This window comes from Dermacentor albipictus, chromosome 5, assembly GCF_038994185.2.
Source record: "Dermacentor albipictus isolate Rhodes 1998 colony chromosome 5, USDA_Dalb.pri_finalv2, whole genome shotgun sequence".
In the NCBI taxonomy this organism is placed as follows: domain Eukaryota; kingdom Metazoa; phylum Arthropoda; class Arachnida; order Ixodida; family Ixodidae; genus Dermacentor; species Dermacentor albipictus.
Genome location: NC_091825.1, coordinates 59,593,574 through 59,611,796, shown reverse-complemented (window position 1 = coordinate 59,611,796; position 18,223 = coordinate 59,593,574).

The following is an 18,223-nucleotide window of genomic DNA, read 5'->3' as shown; positions in this document are numbered from 1 at the left end:
GAATCAATTCTGAGTCACCTAATACGTCGTGTTTATAACCAGTCCGTGGTTATGGTGCGTAAAACCCGATCTTTCTTTTTTTTCTGTGTCTGTGTGTGGCACTAAGCAGTGCAGTAAAATCCCTTGAGGCTTCAAAGTCCAATTATTTAAGCCATGCATTCTCTGAAACAGATTCCAAACATTACTGTGTAACAATATAAAAACCAAGTCTCTTACCACCGAAGAAGGCAGTAAAAGGATCATTCAGTGTCAGGAAAAAGACTATGAGGCATCAAAAAAAGTTAGAGCTGTTGTTTTACAATTATATGAAACAGTAAAATGACCAGCAAAGAAACCCTCTTCACTGCTAGCGCTTGATAGGAATTTCATTCGTGTTATTTCATGCACCAAATGTTTTTATTTCCCTCCAAAAGATTTTTACCACCGCGAACCCCAACCGTGCTCTGTCGAGGAGTGGGCACTGACATGGCGGACGCCGTAGCAGACGACGCGGTTGTCCTACCCATAAGGAGCGGCGGGGGAGGAGGACATCGAGGCACCCTATTAGCGAAGCGCGAAATAATAGTATCGCAGCAGTACACGCTTCATGCATACCTCATTTCGACTGTGGCAATGCGCTGTGTCGCTATATGGATTCAATGCTAATTCATTGCTGTTGACAGACATCTTGAAGTCAGTTCTACCTCAAGTTTTTTTTTTTCTGAACATTGCCGTTTCACCATGCTGTGGGAGTTTCTATGGTAAACATAAAACGTTTGCTTCCAGAGGGGCCGCATGCCTCTGATTTTGTGAAATCACTGCGCCGCCTGCAGAGATTCTCGCTGAAAAAGAGCATTTCAGGTGCGGGAGTAACGTTAATAACTGGTCCGGGTCATTCGGACAGACAACAAAGAAACGAAAACCCATTGGCTGCCATTGACAAACCCTCCGGGCTTTGTCAATGGGAACTCGATATATCGCTGTAGACATTCACAAAGCTGCCGCCAACGGCGGTACGGATGCGGCAAGTGCGTTTCCACAAAGGAAAGAGATATATGCACCGTTTCCAAGTCGCATATACGCCAACGTATGCCAAAGTCACGATGTGGGGCTCCAAATGCATAAATCTGCCAGCACAGATTGTCAAGCTAGGCAGAAGACGTCTGCGAGACTTCGCGGGACAGGAGCCGCCTCTGGAGAAGAGCCGTTCTTATGTATAGGGATCGATTCGAACCACTATACACAATCGCATTTGGCACATTTGAAAGGCGTATAACGTAGCAGTGCCACGTCTTTCCTAGATTCCAGAAAACAAGAAAGGAAGGAATACGCGGGCTCCAATGCCAAATTCCCTTACACGACGACTTATGCATGTGGCAAGAAATGCTTTTCCATTGACTCATTCAATCGATGGCACGAAGAAGGCTTACACGCGCGCAGCACGCGGGTGGGATTTATCGACGGTGCGGATGGCTTTCAATCGATTGCAAGAGATGAACTTAGAAATGTTGGCAACTACTGTGCCGCCGACACCACTCCAAATCGTAAGTTATAAAGTGAGCAAAAGATTAAACAGGAGGTGACGTGAAAGTATATGAGAGCAATAAATCAGTTTTTGCAAGCATGCAGTAAATGATCGACAAAACAACAAAGGGAGAAAACAGCATGTTCTGCAGTTTTAATTCTATACACATAATATTGAGCTATTTTTCGCTATTGAAATAAAAATGAAAGAAAGAGGCGTAGTCTACTTATAATGACGACGGCTACTCGTTTTTGGCATAGCGGAAACAATATAAAGATATATATAGAAGAATGAAAAGAAACCACGTCATAGGGTCAGAAATTCACAGCACACAGTCCTATACACCCACGAACATAACAATATAAAATTGCAAGTTGCACCAGAATGAGTTTGCACTCACTCACAAACACACACAAACGGCCGTAATATAGACGGCGATGAGCATGCAGACAGATGAGGAAAAACACTGAGTTAAAATAATACACGCTCAGAATACAAAAAATATAACACGTACTTTACAGGCACTAATAATTACAGATAACAGATGCAAGTTATAGTAACATCATGTGACTATTCAGTGCGATATCTAACACTTGTAAAGGATGCCTGTCTGTTCGTAAAAAATGTTCAAGTGCATTCAATGCTTTTCGCTGTGCTATTTTTGATGAGCTATCAATAGAGAATCAGGATAACAAAATAAGTACAAGCAAGTCAGTTACACAAAAAAAAACGCATACCTAACCCATACACGCAAAGTCGGCACATTCAAACACAAGCGATCAAAGGCATCGCTGCATATAGTTAAACCGTCCTTTACAGCATAACAATGTCGAAAGTGAAGCCATAAGCAGTTAAAACTCTAGCAAAAATAACAAGAAACGCAAAACATGCTAACTGTGTCCTCACATAAATGAATTATATCGCTTTCGCTCATTATCATTCGTGTATAATACTATTAGTATTAGCAGCAGTAATATTTCACCTATCAGGGCTTTTTAAATTTAGAACAGATCTTTGTAATGACGGGTTATTATATGCGAACTAAAGTATTATTCAGAAGTGGTACTGAATTGATTAATTATAGTGCCTGCTACAGCGCTAAGCGCCACGATTACATTGTTCATTTGAAGTGCGGAACAAGGGCCCGAAAAAAGTGGAAATAAAAGAAATAATAAGCTGCTTGCAAAAGTATCACTGTACAACACACATTGTGATTTCACAGCTTGCCGGGTCGTTTTACACGATCGCGGACACACCTATACACAGCTGCAGGTGTGACTTTGTAGCTGGAACAGTCACAAAGGAGGTGCCAAGAACAGTTCTCGTAATGTTACGAACTTCCAACCGGTGCCACCAGTGTTACGACTCCCAACCGGTGCCGCCAGTGTTACGAACTTGCACCGCTGCACCACGATTACGGCTTTGTGGTCCCGTAGCGCTCTTCACCCGTTTCGTGACAGAGCGTTGGTAGCGAAGACTCCGAGCCTGGCGTCGATGAGAATAACAAAAGGGACTTTATACATTATATACAGGTTATCATACAGGACATAAACGGATCGGCACTGGGGCCGAGAGCTCACACAAACGCGACTGTTCTCGCACGACGGCGTCCGGCGAAAACGCGTGACACATCTCACCCCAGTCGGGACGACACTCTCTCCCAGTGGGTTGGCGGATCCTGTTTTCGAGGCAGCGCGTTGCTGCTTTTATAATCCCCGAGCACCATTGTCACGCAGACGGCCCAATACAAAGTCAGCACACGACGGTCGTCCGAGGGGTCCAACCAGCGACCGCGCTGGCCACCCGGTTCAAAGTTCGCGCGCGCGGTGACCTCCAGGCAAAGGGAGGTGCGGCGCCGGGCTGTCGGGCACACGCGGACACGTTTAAACACGCTGCTTCGCCGAGGCTTCTCCCGCACGAAGGCGCAGCATCTTGGCTTGTGAAGGGAGAATTATGGCGCTCGCAGGATAGATTCTGCATCTTGCAGATTCGGGATCCGGGCTTGTGGTAATGGCACAACAGCATCCCCGCCCTCAGATAAGGCGCCGGGAAGACGAGCTGCCTCCACGTGGCTCGGATGCCAGGCGCGCACGTTCGTCAGGCTCGTCCAAGTTCACGTCCATTGTCGGGACGCCAGGTAACTTCACGTGCCCAGGTCCGACTCGTCAGGACAGGAGCTCTGCTCACCACGTCGTCGCCAAGGCACCTTGACCAGCTCCGCTCGGGTCGTTCCTAAGACCTTGCTTCTCGCCACTGGTCCCGCTTGGTCGTTCTGCAGCTTGCAAAACCGACCGGCAAAAGGCAACACCCAACACGAACAAGTGCCCTCTGTCTCCCGTCAAACACCAGACAAGGCCATAATTCAAATCAACCTAACTAAATTGCTATCCCTCTTTTTGCTCCCGCTGCAACAAGAGGCAGGTGTACGATCTAGTACACAAGGCTCAAGCAACCAGTTTTCAAATTAACAACACAACAAAATAGACAAGAAACAATTATTAATCAGCAATAATAATTACAAATGGAATGGTCCCCTTGAAATCACTTGGACCGAAAACATACTTCTGAGGAAGCAAATGAGGTCATTCATTTTTCCCGGCGATATTTTCGCGGAATCCGAAGCTGCTTATATTTGCGACCCTGCTTATCCGTGTAGCGGCGGTACAATAAGCCAGATTCCTTGCCAAATGAAACCTCCTTTTTTTTCACTCCCCGTTTGACGCTCTTCCTCAGATCGGCTAGTGAACAATCTTCCTGTTGTTCGCGAATCAGACTTTCTCTTTCAACTGCAGCCTGCTCCTGCCAGCTGGCGGAAACCGGAGCGAGTGTGGAGCCCGCGTCGCCTAATTGCGGCGTCGCGTCTCTATCGCGGCTAGCACTGCACGCGTCACTCCCACTCACCTCCAGGACCCGCTCGCCTAGGCCAGCCTCCGAGCTCTGCCTCTCTCGTGACTGCTCGCCACTCAAGTTACCGTGATCGGTCCGTGTGCCGCACTGCCTTTCGCTCACCGACGCTAAGTCAAGTTCCCTCGACAGCGGGCGCGCTTTGGATCGCGTGGGGGCCATGTACGCCACGTCGGCAAAGAATGATTTGCCCTGATCCCTCAGCAGCTGCTCCGAGCTATTTGAGAAGAGGTAGGAAAATTGCTCCGGGAGGGCGGCTGACACAGCGGCTTCGGTGTTAAGTTTTCCAAACTCTCCTTCAATGATAACCGTTGCGATCGGTAAACAGACACTCTCCTTCTCGGCCACTTGCCGTATCCTAACGCACTCTCCCGTAAAATCACTCAAGGAGACGAAAGACGGGTGAACAACGTCCATAGTTGCTGCAGAGTCCCGCAGTGCTCGGCACTTCTTGCCGTTTACCTTAATTTCCTGCACATAGGGCTCCAATAGACGTATGTTCTTGTGAGTTTCCTGTATCGTTGCGAAAGCAATTCTCTCTGGGCAGCTTGCAGCGATGTGCCCTTGCTTTTTGCAATTGTAGCAGGTTAACGGTTTCCGTTTTTCAAAAGAACGCGTCATTTCGTTTCGCTGTTTCGGACCATCGTCATCATTCTGAGATGCATTCTGTCCATCCCTTACAGTTTCTTTGGGAAGGGACTCGTCGTCCCGAAACTCGCGACGCGTGATTTCCTTCCGTTCGTCGGGCTTCCCGTAAAACCCATCTCTTCTATCTGCTTTCTCTATGCGCACTGCCTTGCTGTGCAAGCTGCGGCGGGTGTAATACTCTTCCGCTAACTCTGCTGCCTTGTTTAGCTTAACCTCTTTTAGCCTATCTTGCAGCCAGAGCCGGACATCCTCATCAATGCAACGGTAGAACTGCTCCAACGTGATGCATTCGACAATTTTGTCGCGGTCGTCGTAAACCTCTTCGCCCTTCAGCCATTCCACCAAGTCGGCTTTTAGACGAAACGCGAAGTCAACATTCGACTCCTTACCCTTTTTTGCATACCGGAACCTCTGCCGGAAAGCTTCGGGCGACAATTTGTACTTCCGCAGTAGCGCTTCCTTCACATCACTGTAGCTCTCAAACGCCTCTTTCGATAAGCAAGTTATTACGTCTGATGCCTCCCCAGGAAGCAAGGCTAACAGATTCTGTGCCCAAAGGGATCGCTCAATGCTATTCCGTTCGCACACGTGCTCAAATTTCACGAGGTATTTGGCCATATCCTCTCCGACGACAAAGGGTGGAAGTTGATCGCGTATTCTGGGAACATTAGAAGTGAGACTAGGCGCCGGCGAGTTATTTCGGATCTCCAACTCTTTCATTTTAAGCTCGTGCTCACGTCGCTCCCTCTCTCTCCTTTCCTCCTTTTCCTCCTCGCGACGTTGCTGTTCTCTCCTTTCCTCCTTTTCCTCCTCGCGACGTTGCTGTTCTCTCCTTTCCTCCCTTTCCCGACGTTCATTGATTTCCGCCCAGGCCTCTGCGGCTTCCTCAGCCGTTACGTCCCCAGTCCTCATGACCTCAAGGATCGCATTCTTTCTTTTGGTTGAGCCCAACTCAATGCCCAACTCCTCACAAATTTCGAGAAGTTCCTTCACCTTGTACTTCTCCATCGTTCACACTGTCCTCCTGCTGTTTACCCTTTTTGAATATACCTGCCGTACGCTACTATAACACTACTAGTAAGACATATGCAAGTATTTCACACACTGCCCTTTTTACCCCCTCAGCATCCCCTGGTTTTCAAAACACTCTTACTAGGCTTGAAACACACAAGGTTATCACAATGCAACACCAAATCCTTCCTTAAGCTACTATAACCTGTGTCAAAGAAAGTCTGGTGTTTGAGGTAAACTTCAGGCACTCACCGCGCCGAGGTAGCTGATGCCGGTCAATCCCGTAGCTGCCATCCAGTGTTACGAACTTCCAACCGGTGCCACCAGTGTTACGACTCCCAACCGGTGCCGCCAGTGTTACGAACTTGCACCGCTGCACCACGATTACGGCTTTGTGGTCCCGTAGCGCTCGTCACCCGTTTCGTGACAGAGCGTTGGTAGCGAAGACTCCGAGCCTGGCGTCGATGAGAATAACAAAAGGGACTTTATACATTATATACAGGTTATCATACAGGACATAAACGGATCGGCACTGGGGCCGAGAGCTCACACAAACGCGACTGTTCTCGCACGACGGCGTCCGGCGAAAACGCGTGACACATCTCACCCCAGTCGGGACGACACTCTCTCCCAGTGGGTTGGCGGATCCTGTTTTCGAGGCAGCGCGTTGCTGCTTTTATAATCCCCGAGCACCATTGTCACGCAGACGGCCCAATACAAAGTCAGCACACGACGGTCGTCCGAGGGGTCCAACCAGCGACCGCGCTGGCCACCCGGTTCAAAGTTCGCGCGCGCGGTGACCTCCAGGCAAAGGGAGGTGCGGCGCCGGGCTGTCGGGCACACGCGGACACGTTTAAACACGCTGCTTCGCCGAGGCTTCTCCCGCACGAAGGCGCAGCATCTTGGCTTGTGAAGGGAGAATTATGGCGCTCGCAGGATAGATTCTGCATCTTGCAGATTCGGGATCCGGGCTTGTGGTAATGGCACAACAGTAACCGCGCTCGAAAAACTGGACAATCGCCCCTTTACAGAGGAGAAAGCTCTAGGACACTGGTCCAGACGGGCTTCGGCACTCAAGGCCTTAAGGGCTTTGCTGAAGTTTTTAAAGACATGCGAATTGTGCGATCGCCTTTGAGTGTTATATCGCGTAGTATCGCGTTACTGCGTGAATTTCCTTTTTTTTCTCCTCTTCTTCTTCTTTCTCCTTTTATTCCCTTTACCCCTTTCCCCAGCACAGGGTAGCCAGCCGGTACTTACACTGGCTAACCTCCCTGTCTTTCCTCATCTTTGTCTCTCTCTCTCTCTCTCTGCAGGTGTGACGAGCAGCGACTGCCTTGCTAGCCACACCGTAAACGTGACGTAGCGAGGTCAGAACATTCGTGAAAACTTCAGCAGGCCCTGGAAGGGGAGCCCCACGCTGTAATTTTTCCCGCCTTTCCATCGAAAGCTGTCGTCTCCAATATGACGTGAAGTTCGAGTCCCGCTCCTTCGATGATTTGCCCCTGTCCGACACCGTGCGCTCGACTTTGCCCGAATGGCCCACCAAGAAAGGGAGCGTGAATGGCGCCCCGTCGTTCATCACAGTCGCGGCGCCACCGTTGTTCAAACAATGCCACTAGCCCCTGTCCTCTGCCGAACGCTGCGCATACAACGCCCTCCCTCGACGAAGGCAGACATTGAGCCGCTCGGCCCCGAAACGCCTCGAGGACCGCCCTTTCGGCAAGACGCAGAGCGGCTTTGAAGCGCCGGTCTTTCGGTGAAAGAGTTGTCGTGGAATAGATGTGTGTGTGCTTACGTTCCCCCTCTCCTGCCTGCGGAGGTTGGAGAGAAATAGGGAGGGTGGAAACCAGCGGCTCTTTTAGTTCGTCGTATTTCATTTTTCATTGTTTGTTTTTCATGATCCACACATACTGCATGCACATAGGCAAAAAGACGACTAAGAGAGAAGAAAGCAAGGTAACGACAATCTACTAAAGCTGCTTGTCAGCATTTGACAAGGGCCTTGACACTAGTATTCCGTGCATGTGTACTGACCTTTTCGCGGTGATCCCGTGGGTGCTGCAATGTTTGACCACGTGGTGACGCGTGCATTGCTTGTCTCAGCTGCCTCCGTTGCCTCCGTGCTTACAATGGGTTTGTATGACGCCGGTGCGGCTTAGCAAACGCCTGTTTCGAGAGATATCGCAGACGGTGACTGCGTGGAGGAAACGAAGCTTTGGCCACAGCTTCAGAGAACAGGCAAAAATGCTTTCGGAGCTAATGAAGCCAAATGGCGCGAGCAGCGTATTTCGCGCTTGCTCTGTGTATTCCAAGCTTTCCAAACTTTCCGCTCATGAATTGAATCAGGATTAGTATGATCTGCTCTTCGTTTTTATTTGGCAAATATATTGAAGCCGCGGCTTGTCACATTTCTGACTTCATCGATGCGGTCACTATCTGATTATTTTCTGCCTAATCGCTCGCGGGTATGCTCACTTCCGACAGATTTGTTCTTGCTGCGTGTAAGGCTAGAAACGTATGTTGCTTTGTACCTTGTAATATCTTGTAACAAGGATGTATTATCGCTAGTAACTCGCTTACTTTATGGACCGTCACGAAACATTCAGCTTCGACCATTCGTGCACAATCAGTGTAGTCCGTCATTTATTGTGCGTATATGGTGCTCACATATTCAAGTGTGCGTCCATTCGCTCATTGACACGTTGGCGATAGAGTGGGAGCAAATGTCCGTACCAGTTGAGGTAGATGTGTGCAGATACTGTGCGCGAAACGTACTGTGACAGGAAGCGGAACCAATGATGGTATCTTGTTTGCCGACTTTTCCTTGGAAGTAAAATGGATGACAGCTGTGACAGGCGACATAAAAGTGCATTAAACTAAGTTTCAAATATGCCGCTATCAAATTCTCCTGTCGAGTTTCTCGGTGCGCCCAAGGCTGTAAGAATGCTTACATAGTTTTCAATTGCGTCTTTTCTCGTCGCACGTCTAGCTAGAGTTTATTTGACGTCCTCTATAAATTTTAAACGCCATAGTGGTAGGGGTGTTACTCATGGGACAAGCAAACACCATTAATGGTGTAAAACCTTTTACTGTGTACTCCCTTTGTCGACGTTCCGGGGCTGAAGCATTTTGGGAAAAGTTAGCGATACAACACTGGTGGGTGACCAAATTTCTGTATGCTGGAGGAAAGCCGTACATATATCCGTACAGTTCCGGCAGCGGTCCCCGAACTCGGTGACACAGTTTCACTTCATTCTTTAATATGCCAGTCACTATTATTTCAGCCAACTACTGCAGACTTCTTCAAACTACATGATTCAATCCAACGTGATCACAGTGCATTAGCGAAAACTCAGCTGCATTTCCAACAGCTGATAGCACAGAAGCTAGGTGGAAACGGTAACGATTTCGTATTCGTGCGCTGTAGCTGAAGCGCTATACGTGCGACGCGCCGCGGAAAGCGCCATCTCATTTCTCTTGAACAAACTGCTCCACTAAAGGGGTCAATAAGCAACGAGGGGTTGCGGTGCAGTATAATGCACGCAGGAATGACACTGCTTCATTCAGTGAGCTGCCATGTGTACTTTGATGACGTCTGTCAGCACGCGCCTCTCACTGGCGACATCATCACCTAGAGAACGCACCGTAAGTGCCAGTTTTTTGGGTGCGCCTGAACGTCAGCTATAGAGCGACCAAGTTTTCGAGAAGATCAAATCAGTACAAATTGGTGCCAGTGAGACATACAAGAGCAAATGCACCCGAGCCATGCTCGCAACTTTTTGATAGTTATTGTTCCATATATACCTCTCATGCCTCGCATTTTCGCGCGCTCCGTGTCATTGAACAAAGAAAACACTTAAGTATAACAAATAACACTAAGAGCACACTACAAAGAAAACACTAAGTATAACGTCCTGATGGCAGCTCCGAAGGTATAGAAACCACGTACCAGCGGTGCTTTGAAGCGCAGTTTGCTTTGGCTGTGCTGAGCTCGTCATTATCTTGGTGTAAATTTTTTTTAGAATTATATACGAAAGCAGTATGTGCGCCGAATGAAAGCACCAGCGGAGGGGCTTGTAACAGCCTTTGTGTGCGGACCGACAGTGTATTGCAAGTAATTAAACCTCTGTTGTGTGTAAAGAAAAAAAAGAAGGAAACTCGTACGTAATACCTTGATAAAATGTTCGGCAGCATGTTGCACTCCTGTAACATGTGAAGGCGAGAGGCTGCAGCCCACTTGGTAACGCATAACGTTTTATGATCTTAGAGGTCACAGTGCTTGCAAGGCTTGCAAGCTGGAGTGTGAAGTGCACGTGTGGTCCTTCAGGTCGACCTCCTCAACGACACTTGCAAGCGCTTAATTCACTACGCATAGAGGTGCAGCTTGCTTGTCGCCAATAAGTGTTACGATTGTGTAACACAACACGAACACAATGAAAGACAGACATGATTGCTGTACCTCATGAATGTTTGTTTATCAAATTCCATCTTTAGCGCCGTCCTGTGGTAAGCGATTCTCTGACCACACACCATGCATCACTGGAGCTCCGCGGTGGCTTCTCGACGTTCAGAGACATTAATCGTGGTCTCATGGTCTGTAAAGTAGCAGTAGATGTACTGCAACAATGGCATCGTGGTTGGGGAACACCAAGTCTATGCACGTTCCCCTGTTTGTAGTGACACTCTCGCATACGTTGTATGCGTGATTCCAATGAATGTACGAACTGCACGCTTCACTCTGCTGAGGGCTTGAAGCCTCTGCGTCACGAGAGGAATGAGCCTAGCATTTTTAGCCTGCTTGGCGCAGTGTGAGCCATTGCTGATGATGATAGTTCTTGTATAATGTGAAGGGACGACGCGGTTTTTGGATATGAGCCACTGCAATGAGCCACTTAAGCTTTTCACTTTAATAATGCTGGCTCGCAGGTGCAGCAGTTGTAATGTAATGTAACGTATATGTAATGGTTTCCTTGATTTACTTTAGCCTTTATTTTCTCTGATAAAAGCTGTTTGGTACGTGCCACTTGGTGAGTGGCCATTCTTGGCTTGTAGTCCAGTATGGCTATGTGCCTCTGTGACCCAAGACATACCTAATCCTTAAATGTTGCTTGGTGCGTGTAGTTTTCTGTGCATACACCGGCCATAACCACTTTTCTCTCGACAGACATCATGCATCCCCTTCGTCCTCCCCACATAAGTGCGTAGACATCTCACACTGTGCATATGCCTGATTTGGAGTCAGGCTTTCAGCATAGCTCATGAGTGGTGTACACGTATAGGTCATAAGAAGTGCATGAGAATATTGTTGTGACTGTTGCTGAGGTTAAACAAACATTGCATGATGTTATACACGGCAGAGTAGGAAAGTAAACGAAATTGTACGCATTGTCGTGAGAATTAAAGCACATAAAGTATACCGGTTCGCTAAACCTTGGCTTTACGTAGATTCTCACAGTGCGCCATCTCAACAGCATAGATATTTTTTTCTTATATGCAAATGCAAATGTAGCACACGCATCTAATAGATTCGTTTGTGAAACCAGCTGACGCCGAATGTCAATTTCCTTGTGTCCTCATGAGGTCGATCAATGAGCTCACGATCTCGTAGCTGGCATGGTAGGGGGTGTTATCATAGACGATGCGAAATTCCGCCATATTGTTAAAATATGTCACGTTGTTTCACCGAGAAAATTACAGTATTGCAGGCCAATCGTAGCTGACAAGACGTGCAATTTGAAAGCATGGCGGAATTAGACTTGTCCGCAATAGTCCAGATTTGTTCCATTTTTCATGTATGTACCCACCCTTTATACAATACCCCTTCATCAGGGTCTTTAAGGAAATAAAATGAAAATGAACTGAAATGAAATAGCTACTTAGTATGCAGGGATCAGTCGTTTTCGGAACTGCAGTGCGAAAATTGTGTAGAATTGATTAACCCATACTCTTTCTTTTTCTCTCTCGGCACGTAAAAGGAAAAAGAAAACCTTGTCTACTTCCGATGGTGCAGCAATGTGGCAATGTGTGTAGCAACAATTTGGCAAGTGCTCCACTACAACAACATGCTGCTATGCATTAGCACCATGCCAGCTGGCAACATTTTCAGTAAACTATCAGCTTTTGTGTCTATCAACCACTGTATGTCATGATATGCCTCATTTTCACTGTTCGCAAAGTAAAAGAATCGACGTCTTTCATAGATACTATTTGCTGCAGCAGCTCAGTTGAAGAACTTTTTCGGCTTTTCATGAGCTAAAAAAACACGATGAAATTGGTGAAGCGATCGACCCGTCTTCGAACATAGACATCGCATGAAACAAAACAAGAAACGGGTCAACGATGCTCACTGGTAAAAACAAGCTGTGGAAATGCCGAAGGAGCCACATATTAGGGCGGTCGTTTCTCTTATTTATTATAGCTCTTTGATCAAGATGCCACTGCATGCAACTAAAGGTTGCACGTGATACAAGTCTGAGTCTGCCCCTACTGTGTAACCTGGCCAGGCTTCCACGTATAGAAACAAAGGGCTCTGATGCGTTGGTCACTCGCAAAGGACCAGAGGGCGCATAATATCGGCGCCGAAGCAACAGATTTCAGAATATCACGATTATCCTCAGTTAAATGTCTCTCGCAAGAGCTGTTCTGAACCATCAGCATTTCGGAGTTGTTAGCCAACGCTATTTGCAGGTCCACGTATACCTGCGCATATGCCTCTGATTCCGTCACAGGCAATGTGCATGCATACATACATACATACATACATACATACATACATACATACATACATACATACATACATACATACATACATACATACATACATACATACATACATACATACATACATACATACATACATACATACATACATACATACATACATCACGTGGAGCCATGCAGACTCTCGAACAACGGTGAGCAGTGTAGTCAGTGAACGGAGGAGCAGCTCACCGTTGTTCTCTGGACGCTGAAAGGGGGAGGGGGGGGGGACATACAGGAATGCCGTTTTCTTCTAACACCGGCAACACGCCTATAGACAGCTTGCACATGATGTCAAGGATGCAGCTTTTCGTAGGGCTGGGTCACAAACTTGGCGCCTATATATGATGACGTCAATGCAAGCCATCTTAGCTTGCCCGTGACGGCAACCACACAGCCTTTTCAACGTGCGGGGTCTCAAACATGGTATTTATGATGACGTCAGTGCAATTCATCTATTAGTGACTTTCTTCACGGCGTTCCCCACCATACATCACTTTTCTGGTCGCCCCCGCCATCGGGAAAGCAATTCAACGCCAGGAATTCGCACCTCCACACAAAGCAGTTCGGTTCGTCGCGCTGAGTCAGCATTTAATTGCGGAGTCACTGCGACCGCGCGACTGCGCGAGAAGAAGAGGGGAGGGCGGGTGCAGCGCAGGGCGGCCCACGCGCAGTCATCAGCAGCTGCCGCTTGGCACGTATTCGTCCGACTATGTGACGCTGGACGTTGACGGGACAGAAAGACGCCGGAGGAAAGAACTCGGAGCGCTGCCGCCCGTCAGGCCAACGGGCGTCGTGCGATGCACTGCGCGGATAGAGAGCGTTTAGTCATAGAGTAATATAGTTAAGTGCCGTTCGTATTATTGGCGGCGCGGGGAACCGTGGGAAAGAAGCGCCGGGGGAAGCCGGTTTAGCGAGTGTCACGTGTGCTGCGCGCACTGCGAACGCTTCGCACGTGACTGATATGAATATCCAGGCGCGGTATTTCTAGCCTTCTCTCTCTCTCTCTCTCTCTCTCTCTCGTTGAATCTCTTTTGGCACACGTGATGGTCTCTGCTCCACCCCCGTTGATATTGATTTCATGCCGTTTCCATGCCATGGCCACTCGCAGGTGTAGCGCTGTATCAAATTTGTATATATGCAAATTACACAGTCAGCCTTTCTCACAGCGTTAAATCACACGCAATTACACTAACGCCCGAAGACCATACTCTCTCGCACAGACTTGCGCAGATAATCAAAACCATGCAGTGTCTGTGAAACACGAGCGCTGCTCATTCGAGAGATATAAACATTTAATATTTATTTTTATGTTATTTGAGGGCCACACAGCTAGGCGTACAACAAGAAAGACAGTCCGAAAAATTCATTATGATAGGAAAGCTGGCAGGTCGGCCTGAATCTAACCGGTTACTCTGACCGGCTACTCAGTATTCTGACCGGCTACTCATTTATTGGGTATAATGGAGACGCGAGTAAAAAAGACAAGAGATGGCATAGAAGTTGCGGTGGTAAGCGAACTTCAGTTTGACTCTTCAATGCCTCTGATATAGACCGCTCTCACGCAATAATTTGATGAGAGCCTTTGAAACACCTCGCCGACAAAGTACAACATGCACACAATAGAACCATATCATCCTAATAGAACTTTCTCAGACAAATTTTCATGAATTAATTTATAGGGTTTTACGTGCAAAAACCACTTTCTGATTATGAGGCATGCCGTAGTGGAGGACTCCGGAAATTTCGACCACCTGGGGTTCATTAACGTGCACCCATATCTAAGTACACGAGTGTTTTCGCATTTCGCCCCCATCGAAATGCGGCAGCCGTGGCCGGGATTCGATCCCGCGACCTCGTGCTCAGCAGCCTAACACCATATCCACTGAGCAACCACGGCGGGTAAATTTTCATCAGGAAGCGTGAACAAATGTTGTATACCAATTATTTTCTTTGCACAGCATATCGCAGGCATGCAGATGCAGAAAACGTATTCTACGGTCTCGGGTACATTGCACTGTACTCGCAGTCGGGACTGTCTACACGGGCAATAAAGTGTAGATATAGCCAGGTGAACGCCACACCTATAGTCGCCCCCTGTGAAGCAAACTTGCAATGAAGTTTCACTGTCTGAAAATAAGATTCCAAAGTATTAACTTGTTAACGCAAGGTAAATACGCTCAAGAGTTACTGATTTAGCCTTGATTAAGCGAAGGTTGGTTTTTCAGCCGTAAGCTATTGTTTTCATCTTGCCTCTCTCAGTGTTGTCAAAGCCTTTCAGATGAATAAAAGACATGCCCTAGCCAGACAAGCTTGTAACACGTCTATGCATGTATATTGTCGTCCGCATAGAATACACGCGTCACACCGCCTTTCCGGGGCAGCAGCTCTATAACCTGAGCTAACCAGGCGGCTAATTAGCTTAGGTGGTAGCCGCCTGGTTAACTCAGATGGTAGAGCACCTGCTCCGGTAAAGTGGTGGTCCCGCGTTGGAGTCCCGGACCAGGGCGAATTTTTCTTCAACTGCGAGGCTTTTCTTTCGAGGAACCCGTATACGGGTTTCCATTATAGCAATTGCTACCATTGGGTGGATGTCTGATTTTCCCTGTACTAATTATTTACCTTACGATACATATTGCAGCTTATGTATTGTAGCCGGTGAGTTTATTAATTGTCCCGTTTCTTGGCGCTGTTTTAAATGTCGATGTAATCGACATTTAGTAATCAACTTCGAGTAATCCAGCCCAAGTACTACAATTGCGCTAACCGCCAAAGGTGATATTAAAATTCTGTACAACTTCAAAAAAGAACAATTCCTCTGCTTAAGTACTTTCCTGCTTTATAAGATGTTCTCAGTTTCGTTTTCTGGTGTTGTACGTCACTGCTCATTGCGCATAATTTTATCCTGCTAGTAACAGCGCAAAATATAGACAAGGGACGAGACAGGAAGACACCACAAGCGCTGATAGTGTCTTCCTGTCTCGTCCCTTGTCTATATTTTGCGCTGTTACTAGCAGGATGGAAAACCAACAAGCCCAAGCTGCTATTCTAGCATAATTTTATGTTTGTATTTTTGTCGGCGGCCTTTTTGTGTATGGAAGGAAGAAAAGAAAAAATATTTACGGATAAAAAAAGAAACACAGTCCGCCTTTCCAAACAAAAACGCGGAATTCTCAAGTTACACTTACAGGTGTATGCGATAAGCTTATGGTGATTTTTCTCTGAAATAGCAAGTCCCATATACTACCAACGCGAACGTTCTTAGATATCCATGAAGCAAACATGATGCAACGTTTACTTCTGGATCTACGCTGACATGCTCACAATATATGGTCTACGACGAGGACATTCAATGATTGTTTTGGTGACCACGGAAACGGTTAGCTGGAGTCTCACGGCGCAAGATTCACACACTATGTACAGTGTATGCTATGCATAATCCGTTATACAAGCACCATAGCGAAAGAACTGCAGCAGCAATTGAGTAATAACAGAGTAAATTAAGGGTACTAAGAAACGCACGCTGGATATATACATTACTTTGTTATTAGTTTATTATTAACATAGCTATTATTATTCGTTATTATGAATTATTAGCTATTACTTGTATTATTAACGAATGCATATATTTCTCTTGTTTGTGAGTGTTTTTCTAGATACTGGTTCCTGTAGAATATTACACACCGGCACACTTCCTGTATGTGAAACCTCATGCATATTATATGTAATGAGCTAGCACAGAAAAAAACTGATTGCACGTTCCCGAAGCCTTTGATTGTCTCGGCAGGAAATTACGAGCGCTGTGACAAAGCACGAAGAACATACTGCGAAATTCAGCTTCTGAGCGCAACGTCCGCAATCCTGTCCTGCGCACAAACTTTCACCTTTCCGTTAAACCATGTGGTGCGTTACCGGGAGAAGCGCCTACTGTTTGGCGGCTCAGGATCGAACTACATCGCACGAAATAAAACCGCTCAGGTTTTCGAGTTATGGAGGCCAAAGGCCATCGGCCGGTCCACGCATTCGGCGACTCGCAATTACCGACCGGTTAGTGTCTCGCTACGACTCGCGACGCTCACGACAATCGGTGACGGGCATCCGAAACGAGCTATGACGTGACGTCCCTTCACGCTCGACGCCTTGTCGAACGAAGAGGCCATCGTCGTTGCCCGCGCGCGCGCATTAAAAGAGGGGGTGCACGATTTACGACCGCGCACTGACTTCGCACGATCGACTCGTGCGCAGGCATCCACGCGCAGTCCTGGCCTCCCTAATCGAGCGTCGGACTGACGCCGTTGCCGTACGTACGATCGCCGCGAGGAGGCAGGTGGTCAGTCAGCCCGGGGCGATGAATAAAGCAGCCCGTATTAGCGGCACGCCGAGGCAGCGCGCGCGCATAAACGTCGGCGTATACGGGCGCCGATAAATTACGTACGATCGTATATACGCCAGGGCGAGACGACGAATTCGCGTGTCATACAGCGGAAGAATGAAACTCGGCTGTGAATATGTCGAAATGAAATCGGCACGAAAAGCGTGTGAAAGAGGTCCCGTTTGTACGCGTTATATAAGACCTTGATTCTGCGTTATATCCGTGTAACCAGCTGCAGTGGAGTGTGCCTCGAGCGTTTGGCTGGTGAGCACGAGTTCATGGCCTCAGCTTCCGGCCGCACCAACGAAATGCTAAAAAAAGTTATAATAATAAATGAGAAAAAAAACACGCTCGCGCATTCTCCTTTCGGTGCAAACTAAATAGTCAAGAGTTGTCTAAATTATTCCGTAATCCCTAAACGGGACGTCTGTCGTAGCTCGTAAGCTGCGTTGAGACTTAAAGCACATAATTGTATTATGGTTTATTCCGTTGTTCTTGTTGTAGTTGTCGTCGCCGTCGTCGTCGTAGTAGTAGTAGTAGTAGTAGTAGTAGTAGTAGTACTAGTACTAGTAGTAGTAGTAGTAGTAGTAGTAGTTGTAGTAGTAGTAGTAGTATAGTAGTGGCCGATTATGATGATTATGACGACAGGGACGCAGACGAAGATGACGTCGTTTATTCTGGGTGCGCGCCGATATAGATACAGCCTCAGGTCACAGCGCTCCGCACGCATGAATGCTACCATGACACCGTATACACAACACATTACCCAAGCACAATCGTTGTGACCTACGGGCCACGCATCAAGTCCACCTGGAGACTGCACCGTTAATTGGAAAAGCGTATACACCTACACAAATCTTTGCGGGTACCCATGCACTCGATGGAGGCGTAAAATACGCAATGCACTAAAAGCTTCGTGCATTATTTTTCGTCTTACGAAAGGCGAATTCCGAAACTGTGCAAAAAAAAAAAAGAAGTTCGCGCGATCATTTTCCAGCTTTCACCTATCCACATTACACAAACCA